The following is a 17,263-nucleotide window of genomic DNA, read 5'->3' as shown; positions in this document are numbered from 1 at the left end:
TAAGAATCATTCTATATCTTCTTAAGCGTTGTTTGAATGGGAGCCCATTACTTAATGAGGCAGACTATTCAACTGTTGGACAACTAGAACTGTACCTTATGTTGATGTTAAATAATCAACTTCACAACTTCAACTGGTTCCTTTTGCCACTAAAGATACACAAATCAATTGTCTCTCATCTTTTACATGGCAACTTTTTGAATATTTGTAGACAGTGGTCCTGCTACCCTGGAATCATTTCTTTCTTCAGGCTAAAAACTCCTGCACCTATTTGATTTCCCATCCTATCACTTTCCTTATATTCTGGACCACTTCCAGTTTAGTGGTGTTCTACTTAAACTGTAGGGTTTAGTATTTTTGTTGCTGGGAAAGTACATCTGCTATTGTGGCTCATCACTTTTGCACATACCAGAGAGATAATCTGGAGCAGTTATTCTTCTAATGACCCCATATAATTAACCCTTGTGGTGTCTAATTAAAAATAAACATATATCAGGGTCCCTATGTTTCCCTGTGGAACTGTTCTAATTCACCTTTGTCCTCTGGCTACCATTTTACATAAGATATCCATAGGGCAGTTAATTTTGGAAACACATAGGATAGAAAATGCAGTTCATTTTTTCCTTAATTTACTTTCAATCAGCACTTCTGGTAATCCCTACAGAAAATTTTCTTGTATCTATTTATTCTTCCACCCCAACCTTAGGTATAGGCAATACTGAAAATTAAACCTATAAAATGACATGACCATTTTGACTTTAACCCCATCCTCAGACCTACCCAATTTATCCCTTTGAACCTAGGTGACAGATATTCTCCTCCCCTGGAGGAAAACTTGGTCTAGTCTTTCTCAGAAATAGCATCGTCCCCTGGATTACAGAAATCCAATACCTGAACATGCCTGAGCATATATCTTTAGGCATTTATGAACCCTTGGTTTTATATGGTTCTGACTCCTAGAGAACCTGGGATTTGCTTGTTTGTTAGGGTCACTGAATTTATTCTCTTTTTTCACTCTGGCCCTTTAAGATAAGTTTCAGCTGATTCCCATAAGGCTCACTGAGTAACTTACAAACGTTGGGGTTCCATCCTTGCATCTCTATTCTTCTCTATCTACATTCATTCCCCTCCCTCAATCAGTCTTATAGCTCTAAATACCATCTATATGCTGATAATACAAAATGTATATCTCTTGTTTAAATCTCTCCCTTGAATTCTGCCATCCACAGAGTCAGAATCATTTTAAGAACAGCTGTCTTTAAAGTCATAGGATGGCTGATGGCACTCATCAGGACTATATTTTTCTTGTTCCTGACCAGTGGAAAATAAACTGCATTGTTTTCCACGTCAAAATGTTATCATAAACTTTTTCTATAATAAATTATCATGAAGTTTTTTCTTTTAATCTGTTAGTTTAGTCAATTACCTTTATACACCTTCTAATATTAAGCTACGTTTACATCCCTAACATAAAATGAACCATTAAATTCAGTTAGTAATATTTCATGTAGAACTTGTGCATTTATATTCATAAATAAAGTGGACATGTCATTTTCCTTTCATGTAATATCTTTGGTTTTCATATCATGATTATGCTGCTTTAATAAGTTAGAAGCTTTCCTTCTTTTCTATTGCTAGAAGAGTTTGATTAAAATTTAGATGATCTTCTCAAAATGTAGTTGAACTTGCCTGTATAAAAAAGGTGTTTTCTTTGTAGGAATATTTTAAAATACTGCTTTAATTCATTTTATGTTTCAAAGACTATTCAAACTCTTTATATGTTGGGGGTCAGCATTAGTAAGTTTAGGTCAAACTTCTTATTTGCGATATATCTGAATTTTTTAGTGCCTTGACCTAATTGAAAGAGGAGTATTAATATCTCTCTCTATGTAGTATGTTTGTTCATTTATCCCTGCAATTCTATCAATTTTTTGCTTCATATTTTTGAGGCTATTTATTAGGTTCTAATATGTTTAAAATTTCTCTAACTTTGCAGTGAATTGAACATTTACCATTAGGTAGTGATCCTCTCTATACCTAATAGTATTTTTGTAGAAAAGTATATTTTATCTGAAATTAATGTAGGTATACCAGTTTTCTTCTCCTAATATTTGCTTAATATGATTCTTTCCTACCCTTTTGTTGATTAAAACTCTTTTGTTGGGCTAAATTCTGGACATTCGATACTGTTATTGTTGACTATTAACAATTTAAATGTAACCTTCAAGTTAGCATATTTTGATCATTTAACCTTTAATTCTAGATATAAATTAATTCAGAGTAAGGCCAATTCTGCAGTCAGCCCATGACATATGCAGACTCAGCTACACACATTCATTTGGGGAGTGATACGGTTTGGATCTGTGTCCCCACCCACATCTCATATTGAATTGTAATCTCCAATGTTGGAGGTGGGGCCTGGTGGGAGGTGATTGGATCATGGGGGTGGTTTTCTCATAAATGGTTTAGTACCATCCCCTTGGTACTGTGATAGTGAGTTCTCACAAGATCTGGGCATTTAAAAGTGTATGGCACCTCCCCCTTTTTGCTCTTGCTCCTGCTTTCACAGTGTGACGTGCCTGTTCCCCCTTCACCTTACACCACGATTGTAAAACTTCCTGAGGCCTCCCTAGAAGCCAAACAGATGTCAGCACCACACTTCCTATAAAGTCTGCAGAACCATAGCAAATTAAACCTCTTTTCTTTATAAATTACCTAGTCCCAGGTATTTCTTTGTAGCAATGCAAGAACTTCCTAATACAGGGAGTCAGTTTACAGTGGTCTCTAATCATTCAAGCCCACTGAGGGCAGTTTGTGTCATCCAACCTCTTTAGTACTACATATTTCTGCATTTAAATTGTGGATCTGAAACAATGACAGCACAGTGATTGTAAAGATTAAGAAAAAAACTTGAGTTATTTCAATTTCATAATTTTGTTTGGTCACTTGGAGTTTTGATATAAATAGACACTTCTCAAAAAAGATATACAAATGGCCAAGAAATGTATGAAAAAAATGCTCAACATAATTAATCATCAAGGAAATGCAAATTAAAACCATAATGAGATACCACCTTACCCCAGCCAGAATAGCAATTATTAAAAAGTCAAAAAACAATAGATGTTAGTGTGGATATGGTGAAAAGAAAAGGCTTAACACTACTGGTAGGAATGTAAATTAGTACAACCTCTATGGAAAACAGTATGGATATTTCTCAAAGAACTAAAAGTAGATCTACCATTCAATCCAACAATCCCACTACTGGGTATCTACTCAAAGGGAAAGAAGTCATTGTATCAAAGGCACCTGTACTTGTATGTTTATCACAGCACAATCACAAGTACAAAGATATAGAACTAACCTAAGAACCAACCCATCAACTGGTGAATGGATAAAGAAAATGTGGTATATATGTACACCATGGAATACTACTTAGCCAGAAAAAAAGAGCGAAATAATGTCTTTTGCAGCAACTTGGATGAAGTTGGAGGTCATTATTCTAAGTGAGGTAACTCAGGAATGGAAAACCAAATACCATATATTCACACTTACAAGTGGGAGTTAAGCGATGGGTGTGCAAAGGCATACAGAGTGGTAAAATGGACATTGAAGACCCAGAAAGGGGGAGGGGGCAGGCGGATGAGGGATAAAAAAACTACATATTGGGTACAATGTGCACTACTCGGGTGATGAGTGCACTAAAATCTCAGAATTTACCACTATATAATTCATCCATGTACCAAAAACCTGTATATCCCAAAAGCTATTGAAATAAAAAAAAGTAAAAACATTAAAAAATCAAAGCAATAGAACACAGTATGAGCTGTGAGATAGACTATTTTTGCTAGATAAGTGAAATTTTTAGTTCACACATGATATATTTTACTTCTTGAATATGTTTAAGATTGAAATTTAGTCTTTTAAAATTAATTTTTGGTTTAAAACTAAATAAAAACAAAATAACAATTTTTACAGATTAGGTACAGATTATGTACATAATTATCATTGAAAATAATTTTCTCATACAAAGAAGGAGAGCATTTAAAAATGACTTGCTCCAGGTGATAATCTGAAGAAAAAAGTTTCTCTCTACTCACATACAGTTGTTTAACATAAAACTTCTGACACCAGATGTGTGTGGGGTTTTCCCTACACACTAAGCAATTCTCCAGTGGACACTAGGCTGGGTGTCCTACAATTTAATTCAATTCTGATGCTATCTACCTGGAGTTAGCATCAGATCCCACAGGTTAAGGGCTCAGTCTCACAAGACTGCTCCTCTACTTCGGATGCCAATTGCAAGCTCCAAGTTGTGACCCATGACTGATCAGCTATAAATCAGGAGTTCTCATGACACCCTCTCTGGGTTTGAGTAATTTGCCGGAGTGGTTCACAGCACTCAGGATAACACTTACTCTTTTGCTGGTTTATTACAAAGGATATTACAAAGGATACCAATGAAGAGATGCCTAGGGCAAGGTATTGAGGAAGAGGCACGGAGCTTCCTGCCCTCTCTGGGATTGTCATCCTCCAGGAACCTCCAGGTGTTCAGCAATCTAGAAGCTTTCTAAACTCAGTCCTTTTCACTTTTTATGGAGACTTCATTACATAGGCAGGACTTTTACTACTGGGTGCTATTTCATTGTATGGATATGCTACAATTTGTTCATCCATTTATTTGTTTTTTTGGAGACAGTCTCACTCTGTCGCCTAGGCTGGAGTGCAGTGGTGAGATCTCAGCTCACTGCAGGCTCTACCTCCCGGGTTCAACTGATTCTCCTGCCTCAGCCTCCCAAGTAACTGGGATTACAGGCACCCGGCACCACACCCAGTTAATTTTGTATTTTTAGTAGAGACAGGGTTTCACCATCTTGGCCAGACCGGTCTCGAGCTCCTGATCTCGAGTGATTTGCCCTTCTCGGCCTCCCAAAGTGCTGGGATTACAGGCGTGAGCCACCGCACCTGGCCTGTTTATCCATTTTATCTGTTGCTGGAAACTTGGGTTGTTTCCAAGTTAGGGCTAGTATAGATAAAGCTGATATAAACAAGTACATATCTTCTTATGGAACTATCTTTGTATTTATCTGGAATAAATACCTAGGAGTGGAATCACAAGGTCATATGAAAAGCATATGTTTAGTTTTTATAACAAACTGCTGGCCGGGTGCAGTAGCTCACACCTATAATTCCAGCACTTTGGGAGGCCGAGGTGAGTGGATCACCTGAGGTCAGGAGTTCAAGACCAGCCTGGTCAACATGGTGACACCGCATCTGTACTAAAAATATAAAGGTTAGCCGGGTGTGGTGGCACACACCTGTAATCCCAGCTACTTGGGAGGCTGAGGCAGGAGAATCGTTTGAACCCAGGAGGTGGAGGTTGCAGTCAGCCGAGATCACACCGTTGCACTCCAGCCTGAGCAACAAGAGTGAAACTCCATCTCAAAAACAAAAACAAAACAAAAAAAAAAACCCACACACACAAACTGCTGAAATATTTTCCAAAGTGGTTGTACTATTTAATATTCTCACAGATAAGATGTGAGTTTCAGCTTCTCCACATCCTTAGCAATAGAGGGTATCATTACATCCTTTATTTTATCTATTCTACTGTTTTGTAGAGGGTGTTTTCATGTGCCTATTTGTTACTTGTATATCTTTTTTCTTCTTCCATTGACGGCAATACTGAATGTACATCTTTTATACAAAGAAGAAAATATACAAATGGCAATTATACAGAGGGCCCGTTCAAATTTTTAGCTCACCTTTTCTTCTGGCTGTTTTTCTTTTATTCTTATTCCTATTCTTACTGTTATTACTACTATTGAGTTTTGAGAGTTCTTTATATACTTTGGATATAAATCCTTTGTCAGATAACTGTTTTGTAAACATTTTCTCACAATCTGCGACTTGTCTTTTTATTTTGACAGTATGTTTGGAAGAATAAAACTTTGACATTTTGATGAAATCAATTTATCAGTGTTTTTTCTTTTATGGCTTATGCTTTTTGTGTCCTAAGAAATCTATTTACCCAAAGGTTGTCAAGATTTTCTCTTTTTTTTCTATTTTCCATTTCAAGTTAATTTTTATTTGCATGAAGTAAGTGTCAAGTTGTTAAGCTTCTTTTTTTTTCATATGAACATCTAGTTGTTCCTGCACCACCTGCTGTAAAGATTCTCCTTTTTCCATTTAGTTGCCTTGGCACCTTCATAAAAAATCAATTGACCATGAATATATGGGTCTCTTTCTAGATACCTTATTCTCTGCCATTAACCTATATGACTATCTTTTTGCCAACACCAAACTATCTTGATTTCTGTAGTTTTATAGTCTTTGGAACATATTTTTTTGTTTAGTTTTATTGTAACTTACGATGAGCAAAGAACTATATGCCTTGTAAAGTCCTTGGCTTACATTCATCCATAGTTCATGTCCTTAGACCAAGAAAAACCTTAGACCATATACTAAGTACTAGAACTTACTGAGCATCTCTGTAAATATTAGGTCAAGGAAAACAGGCGAAGGTTGACTAGACATTTTAGAAAGAAACAAGTAATTTATTTTAGTTTCCTGATTTTCACCTGCTCATTTCCAGTTTTCCTAGTCCTGGAAACATACAGCAGTGTAAGTTAACACAGTGACAATCCAGGATTCCTTCCCTTCTACTTGATTCATTCTTTCTGTTCTTGCTATCAGAAGTTGGTATTTTTTAAACCTTAGGTCAAGTACTTCTGTTCTCATCTCTCTTTATACTTTCCCTTCTCACAGCATCAACTATCTCCTTTATGTGCATGATTTCCAAGTCTATATCTCAAATCCATTCTTTCTATCTATATTTGAAAAGCACTTGTTCTATATTAACAGATTGACACTGTAATGATATAAAATTAAACATCTATAAATGGAATTCATTTTTAAATGAAATCCCTCACTTCTATTTTTTTTCCAATTTCATAATTCTAGTGACTTAAACTCCAACCTCTGAATTACATTTGACTAAATTATCTCTTTTTATATTTACCATGCCTATTTTTTTCTTTATCCTCATATTCACTACTTTGTGTATGGGTTCATGAAAACAGTTTTAACTTGTATCCCTGCCTCTTTCAAGTATCATTCTATATATTATAGACAACTAATTTTCTAACAACTTTCATCAGGACATTTAAAATTATCTTCAATTTGGGTCCAATTCATTTTTCTAGTCCAAAAATATATTTTAAACTCTTCACTCCAGATACAGCATCTCATTTACTTGATCAGTGCATTTTGCCCTCATATGTTTATTTTCATATATGCCATTCTTCCTGTGCAATTATCCTGACACCTTCCTCTGTGTTTAGTAGTAAGTTTTGATCTCAAGTAGTGTATTACCAATTTGTTATTTTAGAAAATTCATTTTGATATCTAGATCCTTTGTATTTCTATATAAATTTTAGTACCAGCTTGTCAGTATCTTTCAAGTTAAATTTATGAATTAATATTGGGAGGATTGACACTACTGAGTCTTCCGAGCTATGAATATGATATATGCCTCCATTTATTTTTCTTCAATTTCTGCAGCAAAGTTTACAGTTTTAAATGTGCAGGTTTTCAATGTACTTTGTTAAATATAACCTTAAGTAATCCATGTTTTTTGAATGTTATTTTAAAAGTAATTGCTTTTTATTTCAATATTCAATTGTTATGTGCTAGTTTATGGAAATGCAATTGACTTTTATATGTTGATCTTGTATCTTGTGACCTTGCTCACTTACAATTTTAATAGCCCTTTTGGAGATTCATTAGGATATTCCATGTACACAATAATGTCACTTGTGGATATAGTTTTGGTTCTTCCTTTCCAATCTTAATGTCTTTTATTTCTTATATGGACCTTATTGCAATGGCTGGGACTTTCAGTACAATGTTGGCTAGAAATGACAAGAGTGGACATACTTGCCTTGTTCCTAATATATTTTTAATTAAAAAAAATTTTTATGGGTACATAGGTGTATATATTTATGAGGTATATGAGATATTTTGATACACGCATGCAATGTGAAATAAGCACATCATAGAGAATGGGGTATCTGTCCTGTCAAGCATTTATCCTTTGAGTTACTAATAATCCAATTACATTATTTAAGTTATTTAAAAATATGCAATTATTATCGACTATAATCACCCTATTGTGCCATCAAATAGTAGGTCTTATTCATTCTTTCTACTTTTTTTGTACCCACTAACTATCCCCGCCTCCTCCCAATCCCCAGCTACCCTTCCCAGCCTCTGGTAGCCATCCTTCTTTCTATGTCCATTTATTCCTAATCTTAAGGGTAAAGCAGTAGAGCTTTTGTTGTAGGTGCCCTTTATCAGGTTGAGGAAGTTCCCCTAAATTTCTAGTTTGCTAAGGGTTTTAAAAAAATTATTATTATAAATTGGCCTTGAATTTTTTTGCAGATGCTGTTTCTGCATCTATTAAGATGACCATATGGTTTCCCCCTTTATTCTGATGATATGGTGAATTTCAACAATTTATTTTCAAATGTTAATGTCTTTGTCCCTTGCATTTCCAGGATAAACCTCTCTTGGTAGTGATGCATTATCCTTTATATATCTTGCTGGATCTAATTTGTTAATATTTTGTTAAATACTTTTGTATTTTTGTTCATAAGGGATGTTACTCTGTAGCCTTCTTTTGTTGCAATAACTTAGTCTGCTTTTTAAATCAGAGTAAAACTGGCCTAAAAATTGAGAACTGTCTCTTTCTTTTCTAATTTCTGAAATAATTTGTGTAAGATTGATGTTACTTTTTCCTTAAATGTTTTATAGAATTCACCAGTGAAAACTATCTGGCTTAATGGTATTTTTAATTGATTATGAATTCAATGTCTTTACAAAATATGCTATTTGGATTTTCTGTTTTTTGAGTAAATTTTGGTCATTTGGTCTTTCAAGGCAATTGTCAATTTCATTTAAGTTGTAAAATCTCTTGGCTTAAAATTGTTCATAGTATTTCCTTATTACACTTTTAATATATGTAGAACCCATAGTGATGTTCCCTCTTTCATTTCTAATATACGTAATTTGTGTCTTCTCTCTTTTTTTCTTGATCAGATTAGCTATTTCCAAATAGCTCTTGGTTTCAGTGATTTTCTCTCTTGTTTTTCTATTTTCAGTTTCATTTATTCTCTTTGTTATTACTTTCTTCCTTCTACACTTTGGGTTGATTTTGCTCTTATATTTCTAATTATTAAAGTAGAAACTTACATTGTTGATTTGAATCCTTTCTTCTTTTCTAATATAAGCACTTAATACCATACATTTCCCTCTAAAGGCACTGCTTTAGCTACACCTCACAAGTTTTTTTTTCTGTAAATTTAACCGAAATCTCTCATTTCTAATTTTTTGAATTTCATACTTCTAGTGACTTAGACTCAAGCCTCTGAGTGATATTTGACTCAATCTTTTTAGATATCTACCCTGCCAATTCCTTTATTTTATCCTCATATTCACTACTTTGTGATTATAACAAAAAAGTACAATTTTGTTAACATGGATACATTGTGTACTGATGAAGTCTGGGTAGCCACTCTCCCACATATTTCTTTTTAAGAGGTGGAGTCTCACTATATTGCCCAGGCTGGTATTGAACTCCTGAGCTCAGTTGATCCTCCCACCTTGGCCTCTCAAAGTGCTGGGATTACAGGCATGAGCCACTGTGCCCAGTCCTCCCACAAGTTTTGATATGCTGTGTTTTCATTTTCATTCCATTCAAAATATTTTCTGAATTAACTAGTGATTTCTTCTTTGACCCATGTGTTATGTACAGATATGTTGTTAATTTTCAAATATTTAGAGATTTTTCAGATATGTTATAGAATCTTAATTCAATTCCATTGTGGCCAGAGAATATACCTTGTATGATTTTGCTCTTTTTAAGTTTATGAGACTTGTTTTGTCATCCAGAATATGGTCTATTTTGGTGAATGTTCCATGTGCGTTTGAAAATAATGTGTATTTTGCTGCTGTTGGGTGGAGTTTTCTATAAATGTCAATTAAGGCATGTTGGTCAATAAGGTTCTCCAAATCTTTCATATTCTTACTGATGTTCTGTCTATTTGTTCTATCAATTACTGAGAAGGGTGTTGAAATATCCAAGTCTAATCACGTTTTGTTTATTTCTGCTTTCTTTTCTGTCAGTTTTTGCTTCATGCATATTCAATCTATTAGGTGTATGCACATGTATGAGATGTTCCTCTTTATTCCTGAAAAATATTTCTTATTCAGAAGTCTACTTTATGTGATATTAGTATAGTCACTCTAGCTTTCTTTGGATTACTTTTTGTATTGTATATCACTTTCCACATATTTCCTTTTAACTTATCTATGTCTTTATAATAAAATTATAAATAAAATTGGGTCTTACTTTTGCATCCAAGAGAGGAGAAGAAAAAAAAATTTTTTTGTAATGTAAGGAACTCCCATTTGAAAGTAAAAGTAAATGAAGTCAAGTGAATATATTTTCCAAGATGAATCAACCCTGCCTAACCCAGCATGATATGACAAAGGTAGGCAGTAAGGAAGAATTAACAGTATTTCTGAGTATTTTGGCATTGACTGAAAAAATGTATGACTTTCAAGTGGTATATAACATAAATTAAAAATTTTCTAGCCAACAGCTTAGGCACATTTTATAATAGAATTGCAATACAGAGTGAAGTATAGGCTTAAGTAATAGACATAATTAAAATACATACATCTCTCAATTTTTAAGTCAGTATAAAGGAGCAATTACATTGATGATTCATAATGAAAAATAATCTGAAACTTATTTTTCTCAGTAGAATACACTGTAGTACATCAATATGTGCTTCCCCCTCAATAACTTTATATGATATGCCAGGTAGTGAACATACAGGAATTAACAACACAATAATTATTCCTGCCCTTATAAAGTTTATATTTTAGCAGAAGACAGAAATAAATCTGTAATTAAATAATTAGTAGTGTAGTCAGAGATAGCACCAAGTGCTATAGAAGTGTATAACGAAGGACATAATCTAGTCTTCAAGGGAGCAAAACAAAAGGTTTTCCTGAGCAAGTAAAGGGGTTTGCTCTGATAGACCAATATAGGCAAATTACCTGAAGCAGGATAAAACTTTGTATGTTTAAGAAAATGAGAGAAGGATAGTATACTTGGAATACAGTGAGGAGGAGAAGGTAGAATATGAGGTAGGAGAGAAGTAGGCAGAGGCCTGGCAATATTAAGAAGTTTTATTTAATAATTAGGGAACTACAAATAGCAATAGAGAGTAAGACAATGACATAATAAAATTTACATTTAAAAATATTATTATTTGCTATGTGGAGAAAATATTGGAGTGGGGATAAAAGGTTTTATGAGGAAACTAGTTAAGGAGCTATTGGAGCAATACAATAAGGCATTGTTAATAGCTTTTTGGTTAATTATGATTGTGGAGATGTAGAAAAGCTAATGAATTAGAGAGATTCTTAAGAAAGAAGAATTGACAGCACTTTTTGATTCATTGCATATAGGAGATGAGACTGAAGATAGGAAGATTCACAAGCTTATGGCTTGAGCATTTGAGTAGATAGTAATAACATTTATTGAGTTTGAGAACCATCAAAGATGAGCAGATTTGAGGAACAAAGTTAATTAGTTCAATTTTGAATGTGTTGAACTTGAGGTATCTATAATATATGTAGATATAGACTATGCAATTGGATACAGCACTGAGCTTAGAAAAATGGGGTGTGGCCGAGCACGGTGGCTCAGGCCTGTAATCCCAGCACTTTGGGAGGCCGAGGCAGGAGATCGAGACCTTCCTGGCTAACGCGGTGAAACGCCGTCTCTATTAAAAATACAAAAAAAAAAAAAAGTAGCCAGGCGTAGTGGCGGGCGCCTGTAGTCCCAGCCACTCGGGAGGCTGAGGCAGGAGAATGGCGTGAACCTGGGAGGCGGAGCTTGCAGTGAGCCGAGATCGCGCCACTGCACTCCAGCCTGAGCGACAGAGCGAGACTCTGCCTCAAAAAAAAAAAAAAAAAAAACAAAAACAAACAACCCCATCAAAAGGTGGGCGAAGGACATGAACAGACACTTCTCAAAAGAAGACATTTATGCAGCCAAAAGACACATGAAAAAATGCTCACCATCACTGGCCATCAGAGAAATGCAAATCAAAACCACAATGAGATACCATCTCACACCAGTTAGAATGGCTATCATTAAAAAGTCAGGAAACAACAGGTGCTGGAGAGGATGTGGAGAAATAGGAACACTTTTACACTGTTGGTGGGACTGTAAACTAGTTCAACCATTGTGGAAGTCAGTGTGGTGATTCCTCAGGGATCTAGAACTAGAAAAACTATTTGACCCAGCCATCCCATTACTGGGTATATACCCAAAGGACTATAAATCATGCTGCTATAAAGACACATGCACACGTATGTTTATTGTGGCACTATTCACAATAGCAAAGACTTGGAACCAACCCACATGTCCAACAATGATAGACTGGATTAAGAAAATGTGGCACATATACACCATGGAATACTATGCAGCCATAAAAAATGACGAGTTCATGTCCTTTGTAGGGACATGGATGAAATTGGAAATCATCATTCTCAGTAAACTATCACAAGAACAAAAAACCAAACACCACATATTCTCTCTCATAGGTGGGAATTGAACAATGAGAACACATGGACACAGGAAGGGGAACATCACACTCTGGGGACTGTGGTGGGGTGGGGGGAGGGGGGAGGGAGAGCATTGGGAGATATACCTAATGCTAGATGACGAGTTAATGGGTGCAGGACACCAGCATGGCACATGTATACATATGTAACTAACCTGCACATTGTGCACATGTACCCTAAAATTTAAAGTATAATAATAATAAATAAATAAATAAATAAAAAGAAAACAAGAAAAAAGAAAAATGATGTGTGCTAGAGATACAAATGTGGGAGTCATCAGTATACTTGAAGTCATAAGAGTGTAAATTCCAGAAGTAGAGAAATGAAGAAATGGTTCTTGGGGGCCAGGGAAGAGTTTTGGGATGACATTTCTTGGGAAAAGTGTGTAGACTTGTAAAACAAAAGGGACAGGAAGAGTCCTGGGTACTTCAATATTTAAAGGCCAGATAAAGGAAAAAAACCTAGAAAAAGAGACTGGGAAGTAACCACATAAGTAGGAGGGAAAACAGGAAAATGTAGCTTAATTGAAGCCAGGAAAGGAAAGAACTTAAAGGAGGGAAGGGTGAATTATGTTGAAAGCTGCTGATAGACCTAGTAAAAATTTTAACAATGCATGTTTAATTTCCATGTACACATTCTAAATTGATATAATTAGCAAACAAGGTGGTATTGCAGAGTGCAAAGAACATGGTGTTTGAGACAAACCTGGTTTTAAATCCTAGGACTTCTTTTCACTTGTTAGTTTCATTGCCTTATGCAAGTAACTTAACTTTCCAAAGCCCCTGTTTCCACATCCATTGTCAATAGTGATAAAATTTCTATATCATAAAGTTGTCATGAGGATTAAATGTTAATTTTATGCCTGAAACATAGTAGCAACTCAATAATTGTTATCTCTTATATTCATATGGTAGTTGTTTCCAAATGTATTCTTCTAGAAGTATTTTTTACAGTAAAGAGACCCAGTGAACTTGCCTTTCTTATATAATTGGCATTCTTGCTAGCATAACTGTATGGTTTCTCTAATCATGATAGGTATCACTTTAGAGGAAAGATTCTGCTGGTGTTTTGTTTTTCTCAAGTTTATACCTTCTGCCAGAGAGAGATATCACACATTTCCAATTTCAACCAACACTTCCTATGAAGATGATACTCAAATCTTCATCTCTCTGGAGTCTAGGCTGCATTGGGAATGAAATGAAGCCATATATGGGAGAATGAACAGTCTCCACTGGAGAGTACTGAAGGGGAAGCATTGTAATCCCAGTTAATTCCAAAAATGGAGAAATGAAAGAAGTAGAGTTTCCAGGGGCAAGAGAAGAGTTTTGGGAAGGAACAGACTGGAGCAGTACATACAGCAGTGTCTGTCTGGCACATAAGAGACATTTGATCAATATTTGCTGACTTCAAGAAAGACCGTTCCAATTTAAACTCCCACATATTAATTTATTTATTCAACAGTAACATATAATATAATCAGGTAGTAAGAATTCCTATGAAGGAAAATGAACCAAAACAGGAGGATAAAATGATGAGCAATGCTGATTTAGGGTATTCAGGGAAAGCCTCCTTGAGGAAGTGACATTTGAGTGAACTCCTGAATTAAGTGAGAGAGCTGGCCATGTAAATAGCAGGGGAAGAGTATGTAGGGCCTTATAGTCATAACTAGATGAGTCTGGTTCTAAGTTAATTGGAAGATCACTGGAAGATTTTATGCAGAAGAATGACAAGATCTGGCCTTCATCTTCAGAACAATCATCGCAATTTCTCTGTTGGGATTAGACTTTGGGATTAGTGGAATCAGACAGCTGCTGCAATTATCAAGGGAGGAGATAATGGTAGATCAGAACAGGTAGTAGCAGTAATGATACTGAGAAATAGTCAAATTCTGGATCTATTTTGAGGGTAGAGCCAACAGGATTTCTTGACCAATTGACATGAGAAAAAGATAGAAGTGAAGGATACCTCCAAACGGTCAGCTTGAGTCTCTGAAGAATAGAATCATCATTTACTGAGGTGAGGGAAAACTCAATGACATAGAAATCAAGATTTATCTGTTAAATATGTTGTTTTATATTATTATTAAGCTCGTAGGTAGAGATTTTAAGTGAGCAGTCTGGAATTCAGGGGAGAGATTGGGCTAGAGCTATAAATTTTGGAGTTGTGAGTACATAAATGGTGTTTAAATCCAGGATACTAGATGAGATCACCACAAGAGTGAGTGTAGATAGAGAAGAGGACTAAGAACTGAAACTTCAGGCACACTAATATTTACAGTTCAGGAAAATGAGGAAGAACTATCAAAGGGCTTGGAGAGGGAGCGATCAATGAGGTGAGAGAAGAATCAGCAGAGTGTGGGGTGCTGTAAGCCAAATAAAGAATATATTTCAATATGGACCGCCTTTTTGTTCAGGCCATGCTGCAGTAACTACATGCAGGTGTAGCTTGATGCTACCTCATTCAGCTTTATCTCATACTATTGCTTCCTGCTGTGGGGCTTCTCTGCCACCACCATGTGGATCACCTGAAGGACCCTGCTCAGTGAGTCCAAATCATGTGCCAACTTGCAAGTGCCAGTGAGTAAACACCCTCTAGGATTACACTTAATTAACGGGAGATGAGATTTGATAGAAAAACACTCTCCTCTTCTATGTCTGGTGGGAAATTCTGGGGCGCATTCTACATGGCTCCTTAGAGAGTCCTCAGTGGGAATAATCTTCAGTGGGAATAATCCTCAGTTGCCTATAGTAGTAAACAGATCAATAACATGCCCTTGGATTGATGTTACTTCCTTTCCTGGCTCGCCTTTCTCAGTCCCTTCTCCTGTTTTCTGAATCACTTCCCTCAAATAACTAACTGCATGTGGCTCATTGTCTCAGGTCGGGGGAGCTGTTAATGTAGACGGCACGATGGACTGGTACAAATGCTAGTGATAAACTGAATAAGATGACTGAGAATTGACCATTGGATTTAGCAAGGTAGGATCATTGGCGACATTGAAAAGAGCTATTTTGGTGGAGCATTGGTTTAAAAGCTTGGCTAGAGTGAGTTCAAAAGAAAAGGCTATTTTCCCAGTGATATATTGCAAGGTCATAGGATGGGAGTGGAGGCATGGAGGAGGTGGGGTATTGGAGGTGTGATGAGAGAGAAGTGTGAAGCAGTCCTTTTAAAGGGTTGATTTGAAAATAAACTGAAGAGAGAAATAAATAATACCCGGTGGTACTAAGGGCACGCTTGAATGTACCGTTTTGTGTTTTTTTCCAATCACATTCAGCTGTTTAGATGAAAATGTGGAACAAGTGATTATACTTAAGGTTCAGATTTTGTCAGGCAAGTATGCTAGAGGGAGAGAGGGAATGTAATCTGGGTAACAAGGGAGGTCAGAGTTTGGGGGTATGATGGATAATAAACAATTGGGGATTAAACATCATATTAAAAATTATATACAAGTCATGTCAAGATATGCTCTCAGAGTGTAAGGAGGCACTATTAATAAATATTTTAGAAACAGGTATTAGCTGAGACAGTCCTGGGCAAATCGGGATGCATTATAATCCTATTAATGTAGCCATTTTTATACTGAAAAGAAGATTGCAGTAGTTAAGAGCACAAAATCTTTAGAGTCATGGTTCCTGGGTTCAAAACTAGGCACAGAAAAGCTAACTTGCTAAAGGTGGCTTAACACATGGTGGAGCCAGCTACAATCCTTTAGATGAAACCCATCAAGCATGGTTCCCTGCATTGCACACTCTCTTGTATATTATCTATATCTTCTGATTCTAAATTCAGTGCTGCTTTTGGACTTCAGGTATGCTCTAGCCTCTTATGCAGTAATTACTGTTTATTCTCCTTCTTGGCTTCAGTCTCCATCCTGTTTATCTGAAGTGCTCTTGAAATAGATTTCAGTTTCTTCAACTATTAACACCTACCATAACCAAATTTGACCCTTCCTTCAGAACTACAGATTGAGTCTGATTTTTCATTCTGTTCACCTGCACTTTATGCAGCTCATACCTAGGCTCTTGTGTTAATTGTTGTGAGGCAAAGTATAAGAACTTCTTCGGCAGTGTAATTACCAGCAAGGAGCTCTTTGGGTCTATATTTTCTAGGAAATCATAGGCCCCTACATGGCCTGTAAACAACCCAATTTTTCCTGAACATAGGTCATCACCTCTTAATTACCTGAAAGGAAACCCCTGCCTGAGATGAATCTGAATTATAAATATTTGTCATTATACTTTTAGGCCTCTTGATTTACAGTAATTCATTGTCTCTCTACCCTCCCCTTAAAAGGGAGGTATTTCAAGATGAAATGAGAATATATTTACCAAATAGATTTTTAAAACTTACTTGTAATGTGATATATAGAATTACCTAGTTTAATCATGGCATGTTTTACATTTTTTAGTATGGTTCAAATAAGAAGATAAAGAAGTGCTTTATTAAATACATATATTTTTGTATTTAAAAATAACTTTCAAATAAATACTTAAAAATCATTGGCAAACATGAATGATGAATTAGGAATGTATATTATAATTTCAAAATAAGGAAGACATAA

The sequence above is a fragment of the Gorilla gorilla genome, chromosome X (assembly GCF_029281585.2).
Source record: "Gorilla gorilla gorilla isolate KB3781 chromosome X, NHGRI_mGorGor1-v2.1_pri, whole genome shotgun sequence".
In the NCBI taxonomy this organism is placed as follows: Eukaryota; Metazoa; Chordata; class Mammalia; order Primates; family Hominidae; genus Gorilla; species Gorilla gorilla.
This window is presented reverse-complemented; position numbering follows the sequence as displayed.